Here is a 15,902-nt window from a genome sequence, read left to right on the forward strand (position 1 = left end):
CTAACAATTCAGCGTGAACTGACATTCCACAGCACAAAGTGACAACACATAGGAGTGCAAAGCCCGACAATTCAGCACCATGCAAATGAACGCCCCATGGGGCAAAATGACGCACTGCAAAAGAGCTCAGCTCAAACCAGTGCAACACAAGCCAGTGCAAAAACCATACAACACGAAAAAATGCATCAGAGTGCAAAGGTTCACTGTGCAAAACAGCTCAGTGTGGAACAACGACACAGCACAAACCCACACAACAGAATCATATAGAAAGGTAGGGCAGGGAGGGACCCTGAGAGTCAGGACCAAGTCTCCCTAGGCCACCCCGACAGGTGTTTGAAGAACAGGGAAACAAAGGGCACCACAAACTTATGTTTTTTGGATGAGCAAAGAAAAGGGAGCAGCATTGTCCCCCTCGGGTAGCCCCTGTTCAATTCCAGGTCAGAAAACAAAACTCTTCTGCAAGAATATCCAAAAAATATTGTGTTTCACTTTACTTCATAAGTACAGTTGTGTGGCAATTAAATGATGACTCTAAAGTTTCATAAAAGTGTGGGAAATATGGATGTATCTGAGGAAATGGCTTGGAATGAAGGAAGACAAAAACTGATGGGTCGAGAGAAGAGGCCCTGTTTCCCCCTGGTTTGGAACTTCTCTCACAACTACTGGAAGAGAAAAGCTAAGCAAATGGTGTTCTATTGTTGCAAAGGAGATTAAAGTGAGGCCATTTTCTGCAGATAGAATTAAATGGTCATGTCAGGAGTGGGATTTGAAATCACGTCTCCATGCAGAGACCAGAACACCCAATGGATTGGAAAAAAAGAAACTTATAACTAGTACTTTAGACCAGTCCACCATCCTGATACTACAAAGAAAGTGATTTATCAACCCTAGTTTTCATTAATAGTTGATGAACTCTTTAGGGAGGTCACGATGGCACATCTCTTTCAACTCCTAGAGACCTTCTACAGCACAGCTGATTTTTAGATACACTCACCCGGACCTAAAGTTACATGTTTCCTGGAGCTCCATGAGTTCTGCGGTGTTGGAATCTCCCTGTTCGCTTTTTAAGTGAACAAAAGATGGGTGCTGGCATTCTGAGAGAGTAATGATGAACCTCAAAATCCTGCCCTGTGCGCCAGACAGTTAAGCAACCAGCACCCACAACCTCTACTATGATAGCATCCTGTCTGGGAACAACTCACTTACCAACAGCTGGGGTGTGAAATCCTCATTTCTTTGTTGTTCTGTCACTGTAGTCCCCACTTTCCTATTACGTGTCTGTATAATCTCTGTCTGGTTCTGTAACTGTTTCTGTCTGCTGTATAATTAATTTGTTTTGCGTAAACCAATTAAGGTGGTGGGGTATAATTGGTTAGATAATCATGTTACAATATGTTAGGATTGGTCAGTAAAATGATTGGTTAAGATAGAGCTAAGCAGAACTCAAGTTTTACTATATAGTCTATGGTCAATCAGGAAGTAAGGGGGGGAATGCGAATGGGAATTGAGATAGGGGAATTGGAATTATGTTTTGCTAAGGGGGGGAATAGGAACAGGGAAGGGGAACAGGGACACAGGCAAGCCTCTGTGGTGTCAGAGCTGGGAACGGGGATCCTGAGGAAGGAAACTGGAATCATTGCTTGCTGGAAGTTTACCCCAATAAACATTGAATTGTTTGCACCTTTGAGCTTCATGCATTGCTGCTCTCTGGTCACGTGAGAAGGACCAGGGAATGGGAGGGTGATGGGACAAACCCTGTAACAAGTACGTCTTTCAGGGTGTGAAACCCCCAGAACCAGTATAATTAAGCTGACCTAAGCCATGGTTAGATAGTGCTAAATGAAGGGAAAGATTGTTTTGCCAATGCAGCTATTACATCCCCTCACTGTAGCAGCTGTCTACTCCACAACGCTACAGCAGTATTTTAAGCACAGCCAGCCTCAAAGGGAGACCAGATCTGGGTTCATAGATGGTCAGGCACTAAGACAGCAGCAATGACAACACACTAATGCTTCCGTAGTTGGCAGGATTCGAACTTGCGTGGGGAGACCCCAATGGATTTCTAGTCCATCGCCTTAACCACTCGGCCACAACTACTTGATGAACAGCTGCTGCCCTATATGATAATTCTGTTCTCACAGAATTGTCACTTCAAATGGCTCAGACCAGCTTCCCCAGCACACTCACGGCTGTGCATTAGTGTAAGTGTGTCCATGGTGAACAGCAAGAGTTCCTGCCCATTTTCCTTCCAGCTGGAACATGATTAGTGTGTTTGTGGCTAACGACATTGCTATAGATTGTTGTTCATTCCTCACACTGACAATTCAGACAGTCCCTTTCCAATTCGAATCTCCACCATATCATTCCAATAGCCGGGGGCAGGATTTCTCTGGGGCACTGAAATGTTTCAGGGGATTGGTGTGTGAGCTCAGCCTTGCATTCCATCCCTGATGTTTCATGGACTAACAACAGCAGCAGAAAGAAAGAGCCGAGCCAATATCTCCCTGGCAGGGATGCAGGTGACCACGTCCCCTCTGTCTGATCATTGCCATTGCAGGAGAGAAGGGTTCACTGCAATCGAATGCCCTGGCTCAGACAAGAGACACAGGGAGGTTTTACTGTTATTGGATCTGTGCAAAGGAAATTGTGCCTCTGTGTGAAATTGAGGAGGGAAATGAAACGTCCACATGGTGACCCAGTGTCTTAAGGAATGTGGGCGATGGACTCTGTCTGAGAAATGATTTAACAGGAATTTGTATCAATGTATTGCCCTGATTAAAAGCTATGGCTGTAAGGTGCCACTGTTGTTAGTACTTGAACCTGCGTGGAGACACCCGAGTGGGTGTCAAGTCCACTACCTTAACGAGGGGTAGTTGATTATTTTGTTAAGATCCAAATTTCTTGGTCAAGGTCTAGTCAATGTCTAGATGACAGAGAAAATAATACACTGATGATAATAAGAAGAATTTAGAAATATTTACAGTTGCTATGGGCATAACTATGATGATTGTTTTATGTTTCACTCTTTATATCTGACACCACCATCATCTTTCCCTTTAGCCTTGTAGTTTACCAAGGGTAAAACTAAACATCTCTTCAGATACAAGGGAGTGTTTGTGTTCATTCCTGCTAGCTACACAGAGGCTTGATGTAGCTGCTTTCAATCCTCCGGCTCTGCCCTGTTAAGTAACATTTCAGGGTGTCACTGAACTGAAGGAGGGAGATCATTTTTTGAAAGATTACGCTTCCTCTTAAAGGTGTTTGTCTGGCTGGCAGCCCTGGTTCCCAGGTCTCTCCTGAGGGAAGAAAGTTTCTGTGCAAAATACTAAAACTTTTAAAAGAGAGGAGGGAAAGGTGATGGCCACATGATGGGGCCAGTATGTACCACAACATGATTCTTTTATGTGGGATGACTCTGAAGATTGACTGATCTCCACTTCCTTGGATTTGAAGAGATGTTTAGTTTTGTACTTGAGAACCTGTAAGGCTGAAGCAATTTTATGGATGATGACACTACAATTGAAGGGTTATTTAATGTTGTAGAAATCATTAAAAACACTTAGTTTCAACTTGAGCTGCCTGTTATTAAAGGCTGGTTTCCCCATGTCAGTTCCATAAGCTCTGCTAGAAAGGCCCTGGGTTCTCTCCTGCCTTGGTGGAAACTAAAGGCAATCATCCCCTGCTGCCCTTGGCTTCAGGCTGATTTTTCTGGGGAGGGGATGTGGAATTGGTGTTTGCTATTGAGAGGGAGCTAGGCCAGTTCTCAGGGAACGAGAACTCCTAGCATCTTCCCAGCCCAACCCAGGCTGCTGCCCTGTCCCAGCCTCTATTCCCCTGGGAGCCCTGCTTGTTTGACTCTAGAGCAGGCTGAGAGTAGCAGCTGGGGCAGAGGACAGCCTGGGCTGGGCAGATGCTAGGAGCAGAGCACCAGAGGCCTCTACTGGCTCCCTCCTCAGCAGCAAACAATCAGTCCCCACCCACACCCTGGGACAGCAGCCTGGAGCCAAGCACAGTGTCCAGTGGGGGGTTCTCTTTTTCCTCTTCCTGTGGTGAGCAGGGACCTGGGGGTGTTTCTTGCAGGGCAGTTGGAACTGAATTGAGGAACAGGCTTTTAATAACAGGCAGCTCAAGTTCAGACTAATTTTGTTACAATTTTCTTTATAATGTAAAATAATTCAAAAGTAAATGGGCAGGAATGATTGGAACTCTTTTCTCCCTGTCGTACAAAGAAATGGCTTTTCATGATACATGAGTCAGGTTCGTTCACTGTGCAGAATCAATGTGCACAGAAGCCTGTTGTGTTACATTTCTTTAGTTCTGCTGCCATCATGTGGCCATTTCCTTCCCCTCCTTTCTGTCCAAAGTGAAGAGCCCAGTTCCTGCAGGGAGAGAAGGATATCTTTCTTCTTTCCTTCCTCAAAAGCCCCCTTCCTTGGAAAGCCCTTTGCTGGGTCTGGGTGGGGAACAGCCATTCCTGAGGATTAATTTCACACCATATTTGGGGTTGATATATAGATTTTACAGCCAGACTAGATCACTAGGTACCTCTGCTCTGACCTGATTCAGAACAGAGTCCAGAGAATTTTATCCAGTGACTCCTACACCCACCCCAATATCTTCTGGCTGAGCGAGGAGGGCTCATTCAGAAAGTCATCGTGTTTGGATGTAAAGGTGGGAAATGATGGGGAAATTGGTCCCTCTTTCAAGTTTCAATGTTGTAACTTCTACATCTAGGCCAGGGTGGCCAACCTGAGCCTGAGAAGGAGCCAGAATTTCCCAATGTAACCGCCAAATGTGCACCTTTGTATGCAACTACTGAGTCAATTGTGAACCTTCCCATCATTATCCCTCTGAAATAATGATGTGATGGATACTTGGCTGTATATCCCAGTGTGCCCTGCACGTCTACAAGCTGCATTAGCCAATCCAACCATTCGGCACTTGCAGATGGGCACCTCTGTACTGTGCCTGAGTCTTGTACAGCTATGAAAGGCTGGTAGATGCCAATATTTCCCTGTCTTTTTAACCTGCACTAATACCAGGCCAGGCCAGGGCTGGGAAGAGAGACAGAGCAGCAGGTTTCCCATATTGTATCCATTTCCCTTTTTCTTGACTAGTTTCTCCTCTGCATAACTTGTACTTCTTTTGCTGTGAGATTGGCTAACTCAGCTGGTAGAATGTCAGACTTTTAATCTGATGGTCCAGGGTTCAAGACCCTGGTCAAGTAATAAACTACTCACTATACCTTTAAAAATTGTTCTTCTGATGTCCTCTTTGGTGTTACTTTTTGTCTTCAAGACTGTGCCTTTCCTAAGAGGGGCCTTTGTGTGTGTGGGTTTGAAGGGGCAACTTCCTGACATCCTCTCTGTCCTTGCAGCCTGGAGGAATAAAGGCATCTGGGCATACAGCATGTTCCTCCCCTGCATGCGTGCGCACGCACACACAGAAAACACAACAGAATATCCCTAAGGAATTAGAATCACCTGCTGCCTTCCTCTATCCTGCCGGATACCCAAATGATGATGCTCTTCAGCCTAAACCCCTGTCCTCTCTACTCTCAGTGCCCCTCAGTCCCAATCCACTGCCCCTCCTATGCACACTGCTCCTCACTCCCATCCAGAGCCTACTCCTCTTCACCCTTCTCCTCTGTCCCAACGCACAGCCCCCTCCTTTCTACACTGCTCCTCAATCTCAACGCACAGGTCCCTCCTATTCCCAGTGCCCCTCAATCCCAAACCACTGCTCCCTCCTTCCCTCCAGCAGCAGGTGCCTCAGACTCCCTCAGGAAGATTTTCTTGCAAGGTTTTGTGTATGAGTCCGCATGTGGATTTTACAGTGCATTGGAAATATGTTGCGTTGCTTGCCAAAATGATCACTTTTGGCTTTTGTTGGATTCCCAGTCTCCTTGTTTTTGGGACAGGAGAAATAAAGGGTTGTTATCCTTGTTGTGTGAATCAAGGGCAGCACAACTGTGCTTGGCAGACCCCGACTGAGGGACTCACCTTCAATTCAATAGCATTTGCTAGGCAGGGGACAAGGGTTCCAAGGCCAAGTAGGCTGGGGTCCCAATACTAAAATTTAGGTGTTAAACCAACTTTAGGACAGGGTGGCAGTGGAGGGATGAGTGAGTTCCTAGACAACAGAGTGAGTACGGTGCCTTCTTATTTTCCCCATTTTCCACTCAGGATGGCAGGTGAACTCTACAGAGGCACATCTGGGCTTGCACTGACTAAGGACAACAGCTGTGAGTGGGGTGCCAGGGGAGGCTCATATTTAAGGACTTTTGGTTGCTGGATTTACAAACCGTAGGGAAAAGGACACTGCCCAGCTTATTTGGGGGTGGGTCTTTTCCTCGTGGTTTATGTTTATGTGTTGGGGCTGCTGACATGACTTCTGCTAACCTTGGGCTTACATTGCAATGTAGACATATCCTAAGAGGGCATCTATACTGTGATAAAATCCCGCTGGCCTGGATGATCTGATTTATAGACTCATAGACTCATAGACTCATAGGTCAGAAGGGACCAATCTGATCATCTAGTCTGACCTCCTGCACAAAGCAGGCCACAGAACCCCACCCATCCAATTTTATAACAACCCCTATCTCAGGACCGAGTTATTGAAATCCTCAAAAATGGTTTGAAGACCTCAAGCTGCAGAGAAACCACCAGCAAGCGACCTGTGCCTCACGCTGCAGGGGAAGGCGAAAAACCTCCAGGGCACCTGCCAATCCGCCCTGGAGGAAAATTCCTTCCCGACCCCAAATATGGCGATCAGCTAAACCCTGAGCATGTGGGCAAGAGTCACCAGCTAGCACCCAAGAAGGAATTCTCAGCAGTAACTCAGTACCCATCGCATCCAACATCTCCCCGCAGACCATTGAGCAGACCTGTCTGGTGGTAATTCAAGATCAATTGCCCAAATTAACGATCCTATCATAACATCCCCTCCATATACTTATCAAGCTTTGTCTTAAAGCCAGGAAAGTCTTTTGCCCCTACTACTTCCCTCGGAAGGCTATTCCAGAACTTCACTCCCCTAATGGTCAGAAACCTTCGTCTAATTTCAAGTCTAAACTTCCTAATATCCAGTTTATACCCATTCGTCCTCGTGCCTACATTAGCACTAAACTTAAATAATTCCTCTCCCTCCCTAACGTTAACCCCCTTGATATATTTATATAGAGCGAGCATATCCCCCCTCAGCCTTCTTTTGGCCAGGCTAAACAAGCCAAGCTCTTTGAGTCTCCTTTCATAAGGCAGTTTTTCCATTCCTCGGATCATCCTTGTAGCCCGTCTCTGAACCTGTTCCAGTTTGAATTCATCCTTCTTGAACATGGGACACCAGAACTGCACACAGTATTCCAGATGGGGTCTCACCAACGCCTTATATAACGGTACTAACACATCCTTATCCTTGCAGGAAATACCCCGCCTGATGCATCCCAAAATCGCATTTGCTTTTTTAACAGCCGTATCACATTGGCGACTCATAGTCATCCTGCTATCAACCAGTACCCCAAGGTCCTTCTCCTCCTCCGTCGCTTCCAACTGATGCGCCCCCAACGTATATCCAAAATTCTTATTATTAATTCCTAAATGCATGACCTTGCACTTTTCACTATTGTATTTCATCCTATTTCTATTACTCCAGTGCACAAGGTGGTTCAGATCTTCCTGAATAGTATCCCTGTCCTTCTCCGTGTTAGCAATACCCCCCAGCTCTGTGTCATCCGCAAACTTTATTAGCACATTCCCGCTCTTTCTGCCAAGGTCAGTAATAAAAAGGTTAAATAAGATCGGTCCCAAAACCGATCCTTGAGGGACTCCACTGGTGACCTCCTTCCAGTCCGACAGTTCACCTTTCAATACGACCCTCTGGAGTCTCCCCTTTAACCAGTTCCTTATCCACCTTACAACTTTCATATTCACTCCCATCTTTTCCAATTTAACTAACAGCTCCCTGTGCGGAACCGTGTCGAACGCCTTACTGAAATCTAGGTAAATTATATCTACCGCATTTCCTTTATCTAAGTAATCCGTCACCTTCTCAAAGAAGGAGATCAGATTGGTTTGGCACGATCTACCTTTAGTAAATCCGTGTTGCAATACATCACAATTACCGTTGACCTCTATGTCCTTAACTACTTTCTCCCTTAAAATTTTTTCCAAGACCTTACATACTACAGACGTCAAGCTAACAGGCCTATAATTACCCAGATCACTCTTATTCCTTTTCTTAAAAATAGGAACTACATTAGCAATCCTCCAGTCATACGGCACAACCCCCGAGTTTATCGATTGCTTAAAAATTCTCGCTAACGGGCTCGCAATTTCACGCGCCAGTTCCTTTAATATCCTCGGATGGAGATTGTCCAGGCCCTCCGACTTCGTCCCATCGAGCTGTTCAAGTATGGCCTCTACCTCAGTTGCGGTAATATCCACTTCCATATCCACATTCCCGTTTTTGTATTTTATGTTTATGTTGTATTCCCGAGCAACGTTTGTCAGGGCCCAGTGGGGACTGGCAGACAGTCAAGTGTGGGCAGACACGATGCTTTAAGTAACAGCAGGTACCATGGCTTAGGTGGTTAAAGTACCTGTTTTGTAAACAGGAGATCCTGGATTCAACTCCCAGTGGTGCCTTGGGGAGTGGCTTTTGGGGCACCTGGCATTGGCTACTGTCAGAAGACAAGATTTGGGCTCCTGGGAATGGAACTGGAGCCCAGGCTTGGAAACCCTTACCCCTCGTGGGGTCTCGGAGGCTGGGCTCCCAAGGCTTTGGCCATGGGGTGGTAAATTTGCACTGTAGACATCTCAGCTCAAGCTCAATATTGGGCTCTGGGAGCCCTCAAGGTTGGGAGGGAGTTTAGCAAGCAAAAAATGTAAAATGGCAGTGGAGTAATACCTTGGACTCAATGGCATTTCTCCATTGGTCTGTCTGCTTTGGGGCAGGGACAATAACACGTCCTGCTGCATTTGTTATTTCAAAGGGTGGTTTAGGATTTTCATTCTCACACACGGTGCATGAAGCAGGGCTCAACCCTTGGTGCAAACTAAATGAGCTGCTCACAGATTCTGGAAGCCACAATGAGCAATTGGTGTGAGAGCCCAGATCTGCCTCTGTCCCAAAGGGAGGGGGGTCATCTGTGAGAGGCTGGACCACTGACCTATCAGCTCTTAACTCCCAAACTTTCAGTAATTCTGTTATCAGTGCCTGTGAGTATAATTAAAACTGCCATGCTGGGCTGGACCAAAGGCCCATGTAACTCTGTGTTTTGTCCACTGACAGCAGCCAATACCAGGTGCCCCAAGAGTTAATCAACAAGGCACCACTGGGAGTTGAACCCAGGATCTCCTGCTTACAAGGCAAGGGCTTTAACCAGCTAAGCCACGGTGCCCACCTCTGGCTTAACTACAGTGTCTGCCCACACCTGACTCCCTGCCATCCTCACTGGGGCCTGAGAAGCTTTGCTTGTGTTTGGATTCTGCAAAGCAGAGAAGCAGGTGAGCTTTTCCTTGCAAGCTGTGTGTGTGTGAATCTTTGGCCAGGTCTGCACTACAAAGTTATTTCAGCATCATTATATTGCTCAGGTGTGTGAAAAACACACAATGCTCATTCGTTCAGCAGCTTTTGGCTGGTGCACACACTGCAATGCCACGTCTGGCGACAAAACTGCCCTGTTTTGGTGACAAAATAAAACCACCTCGACGAGAGGCCTAGAGCTTTGTGCAGAAAACTTAAAGTGACAAATTGTCAGTGTAAATGCTTCTGGTCATTATATCACCATAACTGGCCTCCACCAGTATCCCATAATGCCCACTGTGAACTCACCTGCCCTGCATTCCTGCTACAGAGGCTGGGCCCCTCCCCTTTCATAGTTCCAGAAAGTTCTGACAGCTGAGCCGCTATCTGCCCTGGGATTAGGTTGATATACTGCATTGCCAGCCTAAGTAACGTAATTACAACAACCTAATTTTGTAGTGTAGACCTGTCCAAAGAATCACACACACACCTTGGGAGCAAAACTTCACCTGCTCCTCTGCTTTACAGAACCCAAACACAAGCAACGTTTGTCAGGGCCCAGTGGGGATTGGCAGACAGTCAGGTGTGGGCAGACACGATGCTTTAAGTAACAGCAGGTACCATGGCTTAGGTGGTTAAAGTACCTGTTTTGTAAACAGGAGATCCTGGATTCAACTCCCAGTGGTGCCTTGGGGAGTGGCTTTTGGGGCACCTGGCATTGGCTACTGTCAGAAGACAAGATTCAGAACTAGATGGACCTATGGTTTAAATTACACTCACAGGCACTGATAAGAGTTACTGTAAGTTTGGGTGTTAAGAGCTGACAGGTCAGTAGTCCGCTCCCCTCAATGCAATTTTACTATTTCCACTTGCTAAACTCCCTCCAAACCTCTATAAAATTACAGTGCAGACATATAGGCTTGAGCCCAACCTCTGAGGCCCCACGAGGGGTGAGGGTGTTTGAACCCAGGCTTCAGTGTGAACACAAATATCTGCACCACAGTTTTTAGCCCCTCAGCTTTATGTCCATGAGCCCAAGTCAGATGAGCCAGGCCAGCCCTGCTGCCATCTTTATCCCAGGAGAGATGGACTCTAAGGGTACGTCTCCATTGCAATGGAAGCCCAGGTGTGGCACGCTGTGCTCAAAGCAGCACCCTGGAAGCCCCATATTCACCACTCTCATATAATGATCATATGGTTTGTACAAGTCTGCCTTGTGAGGATGGACACTGCTTGATTCACATCCTAGCAAAGGAGCTTCCTAACAAGCTGGAAGAAAATATGAAAGAAGGGTAGAGACACCATGATTTGGCCTCTCTCCCCCATAACTCAACAGCTGGAAACACACCTGGAGGACAAAGACTGAGCTGAACTGATTCAGAAATCAGAAGAGAATACTAATAATACATTCAAACCAAATTCCCCAGCCAGACTAGTATTGGTTTCTCAGCAGGATTCCTGGGCCCAGCCTTGTTGGAGATATGAGGACTCTGCCACACATGAGAGTAGAAAGAGCATCCTTGGGGTCAGGCAGGCCTCTGGTAAGGAGGTGGGGACTGAGATCCTTTCTCTGGCCAATTGCACCAGGGTCATGTATAAACCAGGGAAGTTCCCCACAATAGCCGGACCTGAACCCCCTGTACACTTGCCCTCTGTACTCATTGCTTCTCTGTCTCTCTTCCCCTCATCTCTGCTGGTCTCCCTCTGAGCTTTCTCAGCACCTGGCCCCACAGTGCTTCCTGCCAGCCAGAGACTGCTTGTTCTAGGCCTGCTCCTGTGGATGTGGCCTCTCTCCTGATTCCTGAGGAAAGGAACCTTTCCAGGAAATGGCCATGGATTCTGGGAATCTGCATGTGGCTGGTGGACAGCACCAGGAATCATTTGGCTCCTGGCACACAAGGCCACTTAAAACCTGAGCACCCAGAGAGGGGCTTGAACCTTCAGATTAAGAGCCTGATGCTTTACCAACTGAGCTGCCTGGGCTTGTTGAAACCATCGTCACTATTCACCAGAACAGCGAGCAGGTAGGCAAAAGAGAGGCAAAAAAGTCCTAGGGAAACCTCATGTGGCCTAATGGATAAGGTATCTGAATGTGGATCAAAAGATTGAGGGTTGGAGTCCCTTGGTGGTTGTGTTTTTGCAGTTTTACCATTGTGCTGAAAGTCCTGTTCCCTTCAGGGCTGGAACTTCTTCTTGGCTGCTCAGGCCAATACTCTGGCTTCAGCTAGAGCCCCGGGAAGGAGTTGGGGGTTGGGTGTCACAAAGGTTGGGGCATGAGCCCCAAGTACATCCAGTCTAGCCTTTGCCCTTCCTGACTTGCCGAAGAAAGTGGGTGACTGCCTGGGCTGGCGTGTGCACCTGACCCTGTGCTGGAGGGTACTTGCTATATAGCGTCTTCGGAGCCTGGGTGTTTCTCTGCTTCTTGCCAGCTTGGGAAAAGCCTCTTGGGGTAAAATCTCCTGCCCCACTGCAAAAGTGAGCACCTTGAGTGGGACCAGTCAGAGGCCTCACCATGGGGGCTGGCCCTGCTTTCCTACCAATTTATGATGTTATCCACAGAGCATCAGCAGCTGCCCCGCATGCTGGTGACCTTCAGTGGGTGTTTGGCATGGCAGGGAGCAGCCTGGCTGAGTGTTTTTGTGCCTGTCTGAAGGCCACACCTAGGCATGGTCCTGCCCTCCTCTAGCCCTGACCTCAGTTGCTCTGTGGCTTTTAAGCTTCCCTTGGAGCTGTCAGCACCAGCCACCTCTGCAGATGCCCCTTCCCTGGTACTGCCATTGCTCAGCTGCACAGAGGAGCTTCCATCCCCAATCCCTGCCTGTCACTGCCCAGCCGCCCTCTGGCACCATTCCTAAGGGCTACCCTGCCTCACTTTCTTCCTACCATGTTGGGAAAGACAGTTCTTATTATGAAAGGTTAGGTGGGCCAACTAGGGGCAGAAGCCTGTTCTATGCTTTCCTACCGAAAACCCCATCTCAGGAACTCATCTTGGGTCCAGGCACTGCTGTGCTCCCAGAAAACAAGGCACCCTTGCGCAAAGAGGGATGGCAGGGCCTGCCAAAGCCTGGGATTGAACCAGGGACCTTTAGAGCTTGGGTTTAACACTCTCCCAACTGAGCTACTTTGGCACCTGCACGAAAGCATTTTGGCCAGTTGCTTCTCTGTCTGCGATGTTTTTGTCAGCAGTTGCACGCAAAAAGGACAGGAAAACAAATGGCTGCTTCATACCCCCACCGGAGGAACCCTGCACCGTTAGCTGTGGTGAGTAAGAAGTGTCTGTTGTCTGACAGGGCCTGTCCCTCAGGAGCTGGAACAGCAGCTGCTGCCTCCCCCTCGGCTCCAGGCTGTGGGAAATGCTCATTGCCTGGCTGCATGGGCGGATGCTGCTCTGTGCTCTGGAGAGTGTCTGTATTGCTCTGTCAACTCCCCGTCTTCACTGAGCCAGTCTGGTAAGGTCCCAAGCGCCCCCTCCGGCCTGGCAGCTACGAGTGTGCAGACATCAACCCCCCTGCCAGCCCCAGAGCCAGCAGAAGCGCCAGCCCCCCCAGCACCACAGGGACACTCAATGAACTTCCTGTGGGGATATGGTTCCTTGGCGTCCAGCTGCTAGAGTGAGAGCCAAGAGAGAGCAGTGCCTGGCTCACCGTGGGGGAGAGAAGAGACCTGATGAGTGCGGATCTCCCTCAGCCTCCCCCGCAATGCTGGTCAGTTTTATTACCACTTTAATAGTCAGTGCTTCCCTTCAGAGCCGGCCCTAGAGGGGTCTGGGGTATGGGACAAATCCCCCGCTTTCCTCCTCAGGCCCTGCCCCCACTCCACCCCTTCCCCCAAGTCCCCACCCCATCCCGTCCCATCTCTTCCCTTCCTGCACCTTCCTGACCCATTCCTCTCCCACCCCCAACTCTTCCTGTCCCTGCTCCTTCCCCTCCCCACCCAGTGCCTCCTGCACCCCACTGAACAGCTGATCACTGGCAAGTGAGAAGCACTGAAAGGGAAGAGGAGGAGCTTGTCAGCAAGGCCTGTAGTGTGGAGGAGGAGCTGGCTGTCAATGGGCGCTGAGCACCTATTTTTTCTCTGTTGGTTCTGCAGCCCCATAGCTCCCATGGAGTCGCTGACTTGGCTCCTTTCGCACTCTAGAGAGAGGAGCAGAACCAGGGCTATGGCTGATCTGTGGGGCACCAGGTGAGTGCCAGCGGCTTCAGGTGCTGAGAGTTTGCCTGACCCCTCAGGGTCACAGTGTGAGGTGGTGCCCCAGGGATCTCTATGAAAGGAGCAGAACAGGATTTACTTGGGGTGGGGAGAGAATTGAGAGTGTCTCAGGGGGTTGTACAGAGGTGTTGCCGGGATTAGAGACTGGCTAAAACACAGGCCTCACTGAGAGCAGGATTCGCACCTGCACAGGGAAACCCTATTGGATTTCAACTCCCACATCTTAACCACTCGGCCATCACAGCTGTGAACACAAAAATGTCCCAATGCCAGAGAAACTGGTAAAGAATCACAATGCCCAGGTGTGAAGTCTTCTGAACTACAGAATTCCCACCACAAACCTGGCTCCCAAAGCACAGGGGGGATTGGGGTTTGTTCTCTTTGCTTAGCCATGTGCAGTCACACAGACAGCGCGTTTAAAAGTCTCCCCTCCTGCAGAGCGGGAATGGGAAATGATTCTCAACTTCAAGCCTGATGTAGGGTGACCAGACGTCCTGATTTTATCGGGACTGTCCTGATATTTGCTTGTTTGTCCCGCATCCCAACCGATGTTTGGTCGGGACCCTGGACAAACAAATAACTTTGTCCTCTGCTCCGACACACAGGCATAGTCTGGAGGGATATTTGCCCCCTCACCAACACCACCCCCTCATTCCCCCATTGGATCCCTCCCCAAATCCTGGCCCTGGCCCTGCCCCCAGCCCCACTCCCTCACTGCCCCATTGGATCTCTCCCCAAATTCTTGCCCTGGCTCTGCCTCTTTCCCAAGCACACAGCATTCTTCCTTCCTCCCAGGTTTGCACACAGGCCATGGCCATGGCCGGGAGCGCAGTGCGGAAGCTGCTTCAGCCCTTCAGCCTGCAGGGCAGAGCAATGGGGCTGGGGGCAGCGTGGAGCAGGCAGGGCCCAGGTGGGTGGAGGGCAGAGACATACATGGGATGGGTCCCCCTGGCCTGGTGACTCTCTCATTACACTGCCTGGCCTGTCAGTGCGGCTAACTTGGAGCTTTGGCCTCTCCCCATTGTCCCTGGGGACTGTCAGTCTCAGGGTCCTGATTTCCCATTGATCCATCCTCCATGTGAGCTGGAACTGCCTGGGCGAGAGTCGGGCAGAGCTAAGGAGAGAGCAGGAGCCCGAGAAGAGCTGGGGAGCAGAGCTGCGCAAGTATAGTGCCAGAAACTGCTGCATCTAGGAATTTTCAACCTGTAGCAGTTACTGATACCTGAGGTTGTTCTTATTTGCTGACTTGTCCTAATTGGCTAAAACTTGACAGTGGTTTCTCTAGCAAAGGCCAGTCCCTGGCCCCTTGGTCCAGACATCCTCCTTCATATCAGGCTAGGGTGACCAGATGTCAAAGATGAAATATTGGGATGTGGGGGGCGGAGCAAAAAAAAAAAAAGCTGGAGGGCCCCCCCCGCCGCCAAGTGGAAGTGGCACAGCCCCATCTCCAACCAACTCTTGGCTCTGACCCCCGCTACACCCCCAGCTCCCCCATCCCCTCACTCCTGGGCCCAGCCTTGGATCCGAGCTCTGCAGCCGAGCCATGATCCGGGCCCTTCCTGCAGCTCCCGGGCAAGGGGTGAATCAGGCAGCTCCCGGCATGAGCGTGTCCACCCCATAGGTCAGGGGTTTGTTACAGGAGTGGGTGGGTGAGAGTCTGTCGCCTGCGTTGTGCAGGAGGTCGGACTAGACGATCATAATGGTCCCTTCTGACCTTAAAGTCTATGAGCTCTTACACTGCAGAGTGTTGACCCCATGTCCACCTTCCCAGCACTGACACTGCAGAGCCTTGCCTGTGTCCCTGTCCCCCGTTCCCTATTCCCATCCCACCGTTAGCAAGCATGATTCCAATTTCCCCGCCCACTGCCTGTTTGACCCCAGTTTATACAGTAATATTCTCAGCAAGACCTTAACCAATCATTTTACTGAAATGTAATTAACCAATTCTAACCTATTGTAACAGTATTCTCTAACCAATTACATCCCACTCCCCTAATTAACTTACACCCAGCAAAATTAATTCTGCAGCAGACAGAAACAATTAGAGGACCAGACAGATTGACAATAGAAAAGCGGGGGCCATAAAGATAAACCCTACAGAAATGACGGTTTCACAACCACAACCATTGAGAAGGGATATCTTGCCAGACTGGATGCTCCCTTAAGAT

At 49.0% G+C, this 15,902-nt stretch overlaps 5 non-coding genes across 5 annotated transcripts; 2 read left to right on the forward strand and 3 right to left on the reverse strand.

The window, feature by feature from the left end:
- Positions 1 to 2,015: 2,015 nt before the first annotated feature.
- TRNAS-AGA (transfer RNA serine (anticodon AGA)) lies at positions 2,016 to 2,097 on the reverse strand. Its single transcript has one exon. It is a non-coding gene; the product is annotated as a tRNA-Ser (tRNA).
- Positions 2,098 to 8,571: 6,474 nt separating this feature from the next.
- On the forward strand, positions 8,572 to 8,645 carry TRNAT-UGU (transfer RNA threonine (anticodon UGU)). Its single transcript has one exon. It is a non-coding gene; the product is annotated as a tRNA-Thr (tRNA).
- Positions 8,646 to 9,326: 681 nt separating this feature from the next.
- TRNAT-UGU (transfer RNA threonine (anticodon UGU)) lies at positions 9,327 to 9,400 on the reverse strand. The gene has a single exon. It is a non-coding gene; the product is annotated as a tRNA-Thr (tRNA).
- A 741-nt stretch (positions 9,401 to 10,141) lies between these two features.
- TRNAT-UGU (transfer RNA threonine (anticodon UGU)) lies at positions 10,142 to 10,215 on the forward strand. Its single transcript has one exon. It is a non-coding gene; the product is annotated as a tRNA-Thr (tRNA).
- A 2,365-nt stretch (positions 10,216 to 12,580) lies between these two features.
- On the reverse strand, positions 12,581 to 12,653 carry TRNAL-CAA (transfer RNA leucine (anticodon CAA)). The gene has a single exon. It is a non-coding gene; the product is annotated as a tRNA-Leu (tRNA).
- Between the last annotated feature and the right edge of the window lie 3,249 nt (positions 12,654 to 15,902).

The sequence above is a fragment of the Gopherus flavomarginatus genome (genome assembly GCF_025201925.1).
Source record: "Gopherus flavomarginatus isolate rGopFla2 chromosome 13 unlocalized genomic scaffold, rGopFla2.mat.asm SUPER_13_unloc_4, whole genome shotgun sequence".
NCBI lineage: Eukaryota > Metazoa > Chordata > Testudines > Testudinidae > Gopherus > Gopherus flavomarginatus.